The 13,370-nt window shown below is 32.9% G+C and overlaps 1 long non-coding RNA gene across 1 annotated transcript; it reads left to right on the plus strand.

Moving 5' to 3' along the window:
* The first annotated feature begins 5,713 nt into the window (after positions 1-5,713).
* LOC125778180 (uncharacterized) lies at positions 5,714-6,367 on the plus strand. The gene is made up of 3 exons (XR_007422547.1): positions 5,714-5,978; positions 6,045-6,177; positions 6,240-6,367. It is a non-coding gene; the product is annotated as an uncharacterized LOC125778180 (long non-coding RNA).
* The last annotated feature ends 7,003 nt before the right edge of the window (positions 6,368-13,370 follow it).

Here is a 13,370-nt window from a genome sequence, read left to right on the forward strand (position 1 = left end):
AGGTCTGTCGCAAAAGAAGCAGGACTGTTAAAAAAATTAAATGAAATGTCCTGAAACCAGTGTCCTTTCATAGGCAAATGAAATTTTCCAAATAGGTAAAAATCACAGGGTGCCAGATCAGGTGATTAGGGTGAGTGATTAATGGTTAATATGGAGTTTTTTGCCAAAAAATCAGTGACAAGCGTCGACCGATGACACGGCGCATTATCGTGCAACAGGCGCCAGGACCCTGCCTCACGGTATTGTGGTCTAGCACAACGAATGCGTGACAAAAGACGCTTCATAACACCAAGGTAAAACACAGCATTAATCGTTTGGCCAGGTGGGACGAACTCTCGGTGTACAATACCCTCGGATTCGTAAAAACAAATCAGCATTGTCTTTATTTTTGACATCTGAAGACGACTTTTTTTTCGGTGATGGCTCTCGTCCTCACGACCTTCTTGGAATCGCTTAAACCACTCATGCACATTACTACGGGATAGGCACTGATCACCATAAACTTTTTTCATCATTTGAAATGTTTCAGTAAACGTTTTCCCAAGTTTAAAACAAAATTTAATATTTGCTCTTTGTTCAAAATGCATTTTACGACCGGTGACCAAAGCCTGCTGTCACTTTTTGATCAATAACATCGATTGTATGTAGTTATCCAATTGTCTTAAAATTTTTACGAAATGTCAACAAGAGATCAAACTTTTTATTTCATACATTTCACTTCATTGAAATGATTTGAAACTGATCCAGCTGATTTAGACACTACAAAGGAAAAAATGTAAACAAATTTTTTTTGTTTAAAGCAATGAATCTAATTTTACCTGAAAATCGACTTAACAAATGAAAATATGCATCCGTTATTTCTATTATATGGTAAATATTTAAAAGAAGATAGCTTATATTTCAAAATACTATATGACAATCTTTTCTTTTGACAACTATTAAGCGATGTGAATTCTTGAATGACAATAACAGCTGTTTTTTGATCTTTCTAACGGCAGTGAGAACGGGCTGATTAGTGAATGTAATTCCTAAATTTTCGGTCTAAACATGGTATTAATGTGCGAGTGATTACTTATAAAGGCAAAAAAAATATATTAATGAATAAATAAACACTTTGCTAAGGAATACAATATTCGCGATACTTTTTGAACAAACCTCGTAAATCGAAAGTAAATAATAAATATTTTAAACTAAGCCATACAAGAACATTCAAACAATACCGGAATTGGTAAACAAAACGGACATAAAAACTGCGATTTCTAGTCATAGTTGTTACTGTTGAATTTATTGAGTAATTTGATTATTTTTTCCTGCAACTTTTGCTGAGATTTCATTAAAGTTTATAGTTGTTGTTGTTTTTTTACATTGAGTCAAACTTGAATTTAATCACAAAACTTCGCTTAAAACTTCAAACGAAGCAAACGTAAACGGGGTGTAGAGACTTTTAGGGGGAGTAAAGCTTTTTTCAAAAATCAATAACTTTTTACTGCGCCAACCTGCAGCCAGACAACATGTATCCACGTACATGCACCACTTATTTGTATGTGTTTGCAATACACAAGCACATTGCGACTTGCGTTTATTTGCAGCAATGTCAGCGAAGGGAATCAGTAATAAATGTTCGCTATGTACTCGTGAGTATATACTATATACCAGCATATACGCATGTGCTATACATAAGTATGTGCATGTATTCAATAATGCCGGCATGTGGCAACAATGTATATGCTCTATATTCGCTGTATAAAAAGGCTCTATATAATATAAAACAGCACGTAAAAATTAGTGTATATGTACATACGTACATATATTAATTTTTGTGATTTATGTAAATAAATATGTATATGGACATCTTTACTAGGTATTATATTTACCTCCGAGTTATCAAAATACAATTTCATGCTTTATTCACTTCGCCAACGTCGGCTTCTTTTTTCGGTCTCTCGCTAACGATCTACAAAAGTTTGTTGTTGGCGGCTGACACTGTCGTTTTACTCGTATTTATTCTGTTTTCGTGCATTATAGATTTCCACACCCTTCCACAATTTTTTTCCGAGTCAGTGTTATACATATGTATATCTAGATGAGTATATAAGTATGTACATTTTTTACGAAGTAGAAGTGATATCAACAACAGAAACGAGGACGGGATGGTTGGATACAAAGTGTAGCATGCATGTACATACATACTTACATATGTACTATATAATAAAGGGACAACGACGTCTTGGAAACAAGATGACTGTCTGCTAGGGCTACATCATTCACAATCAGACATTGCTATCAGATCTAATATATGTACATATACATATGTATGTATGAATATGTAATATATTATATGCAAAGAAGCAAAACAAGTCTTTATACATATGTATGTATGTACACCATTTATCAGAACAAGTTACCAACGTCAATACACTTATACATACACTGCCCAGGCAAAAATAAATCTGAGCACAGCTGAGCTTAAATATAGAGTTGTTAAACCGAACAGACCGTCGAATTGTCAGAGAGTAAAATCTCTGAAGACTGGATGTTGGATGGACCAAACAGTATTGGAAAATGACATTGTAGTATTTTAGAGCTGAATTTAATTCAAAGAGCGTCGAAGAAACAAAATTTATAAATTATTTAGGCTGGCATAATCAAATAGATATAGAATAGACAATGAGTGGGGAGCATGCGTCGATGTCTGGGGACAATAATTGCAATAAAATGAAAGCCAAAAAATTATAAATAGACATAAAACTGTTGTAAATAATCATAAGTGCATGTACTTTTTTGATACGAATTGGCGCATTTTAAGCATTAATTTTTTGATTTGCGTACAAAAAAAAAAAAAATATTTTGATATGCGATATTTAATGTTAAATATATGTATGTACATATGTATGTATAAATTTTGAAATAGATAGAACAAAAAGAGAGAATATATATTTATTTTAAAACAAATAAAGGTGTTGTAGATTAATAGAACTAGGTGTATGTAAACTTTATTGATTGTATTTGAAATTTTCAAAAAAAAATTTTACAATGGTAATTTTGCTTTTATATACATATACATTGTACATACATATACCATACATATGTTTATATTCGAACATATGTATGTACATTCATACATTCAGAATATCATTAGTTTGTAAAAGATAACTGAGAGAAAAACAATTTCGTGATATAATGAAATAGTAGACGACGTTCTCGACCCGGAAAGCATTGCTCCAGCGTTCTCTACCATTTCTATTTTATTGTATTTGCTTTTATATTTTGTTTTATTGTTGACTTGGATGGAATTTGCATTGTTTACCCTAAAGTTCTGCTCGCTGTTGGGCGGCTCCACCCCAGAGAGTAAACGATGAATTACGCAAGTAAACTAACGGAAATTCAATATGCACGTACAGTGACCTAAACTGATAATATATAACTATAAAAAAAAAAACAAATGTAATAAAAGATGAATAGAAAATGTTTTAAGTTAAGGGGTCTATAAATTTACAGTATACTCCTAGAGAAATTAGAAAATATTATTTTCCGAAATTCTAGTTGAAGTTTTGAATTTGTTCGAAAATTGCAAAAAAAAATGTGTGATTGTTTTCATCATCTGACCTGTGGTTTGCAGAATAGTGACATACGATTCGTTTTGTTTATTGTTTTCTCATACTTTTGAAGCTCATACTCATGATGAAAACCTCAAAGTGGTTGATTACGAGGAAGTTAATCTAAGGTAAATAATCCAAATGGTATTAAAAAATATTACAGATAATATAAGTTAAACTCCAACATATCAATATTTTACTTATATTTTATTCTAGGTCTTCTTAATATTTTATTCTGATAGAAATTTTTGTCTATTAAGAAAATTGATTGATACACTGTATATTCAAACGAAGTTCAGAAAATGTGAGTGCCCGACAAACTCGTCCGTCTCATTTCTGCGTTTTCCAACAACACGTTAGTGTAACATTAATACGTAAAAAAGTAAACTTAGCATTGGGAAGTTGCTATTGTTAATTGGTATCAGACCGGCCATGCGATAGATATTTAACAAATCTGAAGAACAAAGCTATAAAAATAAAACATTTAAGTAAACCCCCCAAGTCTCACAACAAAATTCCATCGGAAGCCGGCAGATAGTCGTTCCTCCACCATTAGCAAATCTCTCGTCGCTCTCAGTTAGCTTTATGTACCAATATATAAAATACATATGTATGTACATACATATATACAAAAAGTTGTGTCATCCTGGCACTCTTCGCCTTATATTGTATTTTGCTGTTATTGTTGCATAGTGTTGTTGCAAGATTTCTGCTTTGTGCTTTTGTTTGCCTAACGAGGGCCATTCATTTTGTTGATGCCTTTTTATTTTTGCAAAATAGTTTCGTAATTTATTGCGCATTTTGTTTTCTGTTCCATTCTATGGCTTATTACTATTTTCCACCCATCTCTGTAGCAGCCCTTCTGTTCCATCAATATTGTCGTACAATTTAAGCTTTGTTAATGGTCTGAACGCATGCAGACTGTATATATTGCTCAGGATATCAAAAAGGGTATCAAAAAATTTGCTATTCTTGTGTTTAGTTAGTTGGAAAATAATCAAACTCCAGTTTATTTATAGAAGTTCTTCGGTTAAGCGCAGTTTTAGTTTTGCTTTAAAGTCCTTTTCATCTTTGGCAACCAAAAATGTTTCACTTCACTTCACTTGTGAATTTTGTGTTCGCATTTAACTTGATATGTATTTAGAGTAACTACAACATAAAAATAAAATATTAATTACTTTTCGAAACAAATATGCAAAGATAAATAGATTTGCCCGAGATATAGCGACATTAACGTACATAGGTAAAAGAATTGTTTTTTTACGATTGATGCTCCAAAAAGTTGTTTCTTAGACACCCCTCAGAAAGTCTCTCCAAGTATAACCTCTTAATTGTAACGGCAAGGCTCTCCGCCTTACGGTTTTTTTTATTATCAGATAAAAAATTTCTAATCAGGCAAAACGTATCGTGCAGGCTGTCAGTTCACAATGGTAGTAGGTGGAACGTCGGAAGAAAATAAAATATATATGTACATATGTATATTAAAACAACAACCTTGACTGTATACAAAGGAGTCCTGACTAAATGTTAGTGAAGTTGCTCTACGAAGAAAACAATAAAAGGTAAATAAAAATTAATAAAGGATGGAACTTCGCGACCGCAGCAGCTGAAGGACTGCAGAGCAGACCTACCACATGAACAACACCCTCAAACAAACACCTTAAATAAAAGCAAGTCGCCAATCAATGAAGAGAGGAGAACAACAGGGGACGTACAGTAGTCAGCCAGGCACATTACATATGTATATGTATGCACATTTACCGTTGTTGAGAGTTGAGCCTTCGAGAAGACTACGCTCACTCACGAGAGCGGAGCTGAGCGCGATATTAATGCGCCACAGACGTTCCACCTGTAATGTCACGGTATAAACAACACACCCTGTGGTGCTGAGGGGTTGATGTGCATATGTAAATATAATTATACATATACATAAGTATAGAAGTACATATGTACCTACCTACATGAATTAAAAAAAATATATATACATATGCAACGAGCACATACCCTTTGATCAACCTGTCGCATTCGCTGCAGACATTCGCCACATTTAATCAATAACGGAACTTTAGAACATTTCTGAATTGCCTGTAAAAGAAGGCACCCCGTATTGAACACATACTACATACATATGTATATACACATAAAAAGGTGTGGTTGTGTGTTCACAATGGCTGGAATAGGTTACCGTTGACGTTGGTTAGTAAGGAGTTAAGCAAACTTTATTGCTTTCAACGTCCTTTAAATGTCAAAAGTTCTTTTTTATGCAAAATCTGGTGACCAACACATAACGCCAGCGCCAACGTCAACTTCAGCATGCGTAGCTAAGGTTGGTGGCATTTTATTGCTGCAGTAAAGGGCTGGTTTTGACTTGTTAATGACTCGGTAGGTGTGTTTGTAGACCTGTTTTGGCTATATTTTTTACGGTAACCAATGTTGCTATTTTTGTAGAAGCTGTCTGCAGGCACGTTTTGAGTGTCTACCGCTGGGCGCTGCCTGAAACCTTCCTTTGTGCTTGGCATTTTAAATTTAACTTCAGCTGAAATGGGGTGACAGACAAGCAAACAACAAAATTCGTAATGAAGTAAGGTTGTTCTGCAATGAAACCATATGCGATGCTGTTGCAACATTTCATTTTTCAATTAGGCATAACAGCTGATGAAGATGTATTGTTTGTGTTGGAAACATCAGACGTGATCATTATCTATTAATGCAATACGAGTCATTCACAATTTAAAAGCTCCTGGAAATTGGCAACAAAGAAAACTCTTTCAATACTTAATTCTTAATTCTATGAAAAAAGGAATTGTTAAAATGTTGGTATGTATGAAATTAAACTGAAGGAGAGAGAGAGTATAAGTTGTGAAACAAGAAGTTAATGATGTTACACCTGCTCTTGTAAATAAAAAAAATCAAAAAGTAAGTTTATGCTTTTACTTAGAAACTATAATCACTGTTAGAACTGCGGGTGACAAACACGAATTGAGAATATTCATGTGTAAAGAAATAATCACATGTAAAGAAAATAAAGAGCGGCCAAAAATTGCGAAGAGGCAATGGAGAAAACAGAGCCAAAATATATCGGTACAACGGTATTAAATTATATTTAAAAAAGGGTCAACAACTGACGTCAATGAGTTTTAAAAGTATTAAAAAACCGTTATTGTGGGCAAAATAAGGCAAAAAAATATGTTCGGAGATTGTAGCATTGCTTTGGACAATATTCCATACCAAATTTTGTTAAGATTTCTTGTCAAATAAAAAGAGTTTTCATACAAAGACTTTTATTGATCATTTATTATAATTATTTGTCTAAGAATATCAAGAGAATAAGTAAAAGCAGAATGTTAACAGAATGTTTTAAAATAAAATTTCAAAGACTTCAATACAAAATCCAAAAATAATGTAATCCAATAATCAGAGATCTCAAGAAAAAATGATAGATTAAATAATGAAAAATGCAAATATCTAGTATTGCCTAAGAACATAGCAACACTTCCTGGGCGTTAAGAATTCAACGAATAGTTAAAATCAGCGCGTGGGCTGTTCATCATTCCGATAACAATGACATTTTATGATTTGATCGAGGTTGCAGAAGTACATACATTTGTACATATGTATGTACAAAGGTGCTTACTCATTTAGCACTTCTGCGCGCCACATCGGTAACTAGCATACTATACACATTTGAATGTTTGTATAAAAGTATAAATGTAGAGGGTATGCGTATGTGCGCCGTTGGAAAATTTTCTACTTAACATTTGCAGTAATACAAAATTTTAAAATGGAAAATATTGGTATAAAATAGCTTTAGAATGTCATGCTGGAATTTATGTGCCCCTACAAATATGGAGCAATACGGGTGCTAGAACAGTGATGGCAAATAAGTAGAAACGGAAGGTATGTAAATTGAAAGCACTGGGTGTGCTATTTGGTGTGATGTACGGGGCGCCAGCAGTCAAAAATAATTGGATACTGCAATTTATTACGCATGAAATACGAGGTACGCTTTGAAGTAAACAGGACTTTTTGCACCTAGCGTCCCCTGGTGGCGCCATCCATATGTCGGATGGTGCGTTAGAATCTGCTATCTTTATCGATTGTTCGGTGATTTCATAACATTTTATCGATTGGAAGTGAAGTTATTGCGTTTTAAGTGTCAGTGTGTTTGTGTTATCGGTGCGAAAATGAGCTTCGAACAAAGAGCCAACATTAAATGTTGTTTTAAAATTGGTAAAACTTTACGTTTCAACATTTTCAAAGTGGTCGTGAGGACATAAATGATCAACATGTGAGCCAATCAAAATTCGTGATCAGCGGCAATTCCATCGAAGCTGTGCGTGAATTCATCAAAAATCAGCCGACATCATCATTGAAATTCATGGAAATGGATTTTAACATCTCCAAAACATCGATTTGTCGCATATTGATCAAACATTTGGGCTTACGAAAAATTGCTTAGAATTCAACATTCAAAGGACGACTAAGTATTTGACTAAAAATCACATTTTAATCATTAACCACTCGCGTGAAAGGAAAGCGTTATGCAGACGTAGAGGCCATTCAAAAGGCTTGCACCGGCATACTGACGGCCATACCGACCAATGAGCTAAAACACTCGTTCGACATGCTTTTTGAACGTGCAAAAAGTTGTAGGAGACTATTTTGAATAAAATAAATTGATTTTGCCTAAACATTTGTTCTGTGTTTATAAGTCCTGTGTACTTTGGAACCCACCTTGTATGTGTATATAAATTTAGGTAAATGTTGAATAATTAAGCGTGAATGATTTGGGCAAATACAAAGAGGCGAAACAACACTTGTGTTGAGCTCAGTGACAAATGCAAATTCTAATTGCTTTGGAAAATAGCACGTTAAAGATATATAATATATAAGTTTTTTCTACAACTTTTCATTAAGAATCGTATAACTAAGCAAATACATGTCACTGTATGTTCGAGTGAGCGAATAAATAAATAAATATTAAAATATATACTATATACATCTTACTTAATATGTGGAAAGCAAAAATGGTTTAAAAACTATTATAAATTTAAATCATTTAGAATAGTGTATGCAAACATTTCTTTGTTTAATTACAAATCAAAAATATTGATTTGATTTTTTTAATTTTGTGGAGAATAAACAGGATTAGAAAAAACGATTTTAGTTTTACATCACAACTATAGAAAACCGGATTTGAGCTCGTCAGACATAACAGTCACTATAACTAATTCTTGACTAACTTAAAAAGTTTTCATAGATCTCAAACTTTTGTAATCAATGACATTGTAGTCATTTGTTAAGTAGGTGGACACGAAAAGTTATAAAGTTATTTTGTCTAAATTTTACACATACTTTTGAAATAACGTTATCTAGTCATTGAACAAAGGAATATATTCTTATGACATTATTAGCAAAACCTACAAACAACACAATACAATATCTTGTCATTTTTCCTGTACCTCTTTAAAATATAGCAGACTTTTTAAACTTTTGCTACAAAATGAAATTTTTTTGTTCACCTAACGGTCAAGATGGGATGAATTCCATTCGACTGACTATCTGTCCTTCTGTGCAAACCAAAATTTGACTAAAGATTAAGATATCTTGATGAAACTTTATACAAAATTGGTACAACAAATCTCACTAAAGAGAGCCCCCTAATAAGTTTAATATACTTATATATTTTCCAATTTTTAAAAAAATTTACACTTTTTTTTTTGGAATTTACTTAGTGTAACTAGAAGATAAGTTATTAACAAATATGACTCTTCGAATTTTTTGTTTTTGTCCGACAAATGCACATGCGAGATGCATAGGGCAATTGCTTCCCAAAGACAGAATATCAAATATTTCGTATCCAAAAAATTTACGGATGATATTTAAATATATAACTATAAACCCTAGAAATTTTGTTTCTTTAATAATAATATATCCTTATGTCAAAAATGGGTTAAACCGGATCAATGCTTCCGTTAGCTCCCATAAGTCTAATGTAAAACGTTCGCTTACAACCGAATTTAGTCCTTCCTTACTTGTTTCACCTTATGTTTATCGCATATATTATCTTTCCTCGATAACAAAATGCACAATGTGTCATTTGTGTATATTATTAATTACTATTACAATTCATCACTTTGCAAATATTCTTCCTCTTTATAGTTATACAATATAACTATAGTTACAAACAGACAAATTTTTGATTGTTTCGATAAAAAATTATTTGCGCAGAGTGTATATGAAAAGCAGCTATTAATTTCATGATGTCAGATTTTTTATTGGCACACAAAAACTTTTTCAATATTAGCTGAATGATTAATACTATACCTAAGCTGATAACGGAGTGCTTTACTTCTGCTGCGTAACGCAGGAAATAGTTTTCAATGCATTATAAAAAAGACACTTATAGAAAAATATGTTTTGCTGCTACATTTCTCTTTCTTTCGGAAAAATCTCATCGGTGGGAGTATTTATTATTAGTATTTTTGGTTTCATTTTTCTGTTATCTTACCGTAAGATGTCATAATGCTAATCTTGTTATCGTGTGAAACTTTTGCTTTGTTCTTGGCCTTGAATGATACACCGCGTCATTTTTTAAAAGGTGGTGATACCACAAGGACTCGAAATTTAAGTTAATGTCAACCAGATGAATTTTGGTAAAAGAAGACTAAAATTAATGTTAAAGCTTCAATATACAATATAATATGTTTTAAGTAATCGAACAGTTGAACTATATTTGTTACTTTGAAGCGAACAGCTGTTCTCAATTATCATAAAATTAAGTAAAGGGATATATTTTCGTAGAAAACTTTTTTCAGTTTTTTGATCAAGATACTAGACTACTTAAGAATCATAAGGCTATAATGTCTCTTCTATGCTTATACAGATAGATACAAGGTCTAACAGATATACTCGACCTTGAGGACTGGGCTGTGTCTGGTACACCAACTTGCTTTTTCTTAATTCTATAAGCAAATATTATCTAAATTACCACCTTACTAACGCAAATCATAGTCCACAAAAGCACTAACATTCAGTACAGTTAGAGGAAATGAAAAATCCTTTATTATAGCCACTTTAGGGTACAGGGTAAAAAACTATGACGGTGAGACCATTACGATGTTGAATGTATTGAAATAAATGCGTTAATGCATGTAGTTTGACGATATTTGCACGAAACCTGAGTATTTGGGTGTTATCTCTATACATACATACATATATGTTTGTACCCGTACTGCACTGTGGCTTGCAAGTTGTGAGAAATGGAAACGGCTAAAGCTAAAGGGCATTACCTGACAAGTGAGGTACAGAATTAATAGCATTAATGCATTTGCAATGTTGCCAACAAAACTAGTCAGACAAGCGCGGTCACACCAACTAACTGCGTCAAAAACACGAATGACAGTGAGACGTCGTCAACGTTAAGCATAGAGACAACATGTGGACCATAGTTTCGTGTGTTCTACCTACTGCCGCCAACGGCATTAACCACATCAGCAACGACAAGACAGTGGCAACGTCGTTGCCAACTTCACATACATACAAGCACGAGTATGACAGTAACAACATAAAGAACGTGTTAAACCAGAAAACAAGTGCAGCTTCTTTGAATTTATGGGGTAATACGTAAATACATATATACCTGTTTGTAGGTATGTACTCGTCACTTGAATATTGTTGATGATGTCGATCATGATAGTCACAGCAATGTCGGATGTCGATGATTAACCAACAACGGGCCACTGCCGTCAACCAACGCTCACGGACATTAGGTCTACATACATACATATATACGCAGATGAGTCGCGATATGTCTGCTACGTCTGTGAGTTTTAACTATGTTTTGGTAGGAGCGTGAGTTGCGCCGAAGTTGTGGGAGGCGAGGGGTTTGCTTTGAGAAAAAATAAAGCTTCAGCGACAACGTAAATATAAATAAATAAATTCAAAGAAAGAAAAAAAGACTTAAAAGCAGCAAAAATAAGATAATGTATTCCTCAACCGGTTTTATGGCTGCTTTATCGGTAAAAATGTACTTTTTCATTTTCATTTTTATTTAATTTACAGGCTTGGTTTATTTTTCCTTCAACATTTAATGAGCTTAAAACGTGTGTGCAGCTCGAGAAATACGGAGCAGACGTAATGAGAAGAAAAACTAAATAAAGCAAAGTCAAAATGTAACAAGTCACTACCTCGTATGGGCCAAACAAAGTCTCCGCATTAAATACATACATACATATGTATTTATGCATATGTGCATATACATATGTATAGGGTATTACGAATCAAGCTGGTCTCTGCTTTAGTCGTTCGATATATCTTGTCGAACTTGTGTTTTTCACGTAAGCCGATTTGTAATCAAATCACATGAATTTCTACTTTTAAAACCTTTGCTTTGCGCACAACGCTTGTAACGTTTGAACTTAAGGGGCTATACCAGTGTAACGCATGAAAAATTAGGCGATTTTCGTAAAATTAAAGAAAGTAAACAATTGATTTTTTTGGAAATTCTTTGAACGTAATAAGGCTTATTTTCAGTTATATGTTAGGATTTTTTTTACAAAATAATTGAAAAAATAACGGAGTTATGGGCCGTCTTCGGAGGTGCAAAAAAAAAAGTGCCTCAACTGCTGACATGATTCCGACCGAATGAGTAGCTGAAACAAAAAAATTCAAAAATTTTATTAAACTTAAAGATATTTCCTATACAATGACCTACGATCTTTGAAAAATATCAAAAATTAACAAAATGGCGTAATTTTGAAAAAAAAAAATCGTTTGAATAATTTTAATTAGTTAAGAAATGCTAATGCGCATTCTAATTTTATGGTGACAGACGGCAGAATTGTGCATTTAGACAGCTGATTGTGAGATTTGTTTATTCAAAAAAAAAAAAGTGAAATAAAAATGGACAAGAGGAAATTATTAATGGCAATTTGGTATTTTTGGAAAATCAATATAAATTTAAGGAAAAAATTCGTTTATTAAAATAAAATATCGGAGAGAATATAAAAAATATATATAAATGATCAGCATGATTAGCTGAGTCGATTTATTCATGTCTGTCCATCTTTCATTATATATGCGAACTAGTCCCTCAGTTTTTAAGATATATTTTATTTTGAGATCTGAAATTTTTCACACATCTTTCTCTCTTCAAGAAACTGCTCATTTGTCACAATCACCAAAATCAAGTCTTTGCATGGCCAAGATGTCACCATACAAAAATTCCACACTAAATTATATATAAATGTGCTCATTTACCCTATAAAAGTAGTTTATAAATAATAAGTATTTTAAAGAATTACTTTAGAAGACAGCAAGCACACTATAATGACTCGCAACTAACCTCAATAGCACATTAAATAATGAATGCAAGAAATGAGGCATTAAAGTAAGGCTTATTATTGGGGTTAGTGTATTTGCGGAAGTGGAGAGTGGGTAATGAGTTCCAAGCATTAAAATATGTAACCAACTATTTAAAACTTTATTACTTCAATATTTATAATAACTAATTACTTTATGTCGAACATTTAATCAGTTAAGCCATTGGACGCGCCGCGCCACGTCAGTACATAAAGATTTCCCACAACAACCAAAACCATACTTCAAATAGCAATTTGGGATGATTTTGTCGCTAACTATCAGTGCTTCGATACACACACTCTACACTAAATGTAATAAAAATATAAGTACATATATATAGTATGTACATGGGTGAGTTATAGTACATAATAATCAGTTTTTTTGCGACGCAAAATAAATAGAATGCCAGTA

Source organism: Bactrocera dorsalis, chromosome 4 (assembly GCF_023373825.1).
Source record: "Bactrocera dorsalis isolate Fly_Bdor chromosome 4, ASM2337382v1, whole genome shotgun sequence".
In the NCBI taxonomy this organism is placed as follows: Eukaryota; Metazoa; Arthropoda; class Insecta; order Diptera; family Tephritidae; genus Bactrocera; species Bactrocera dorsalis.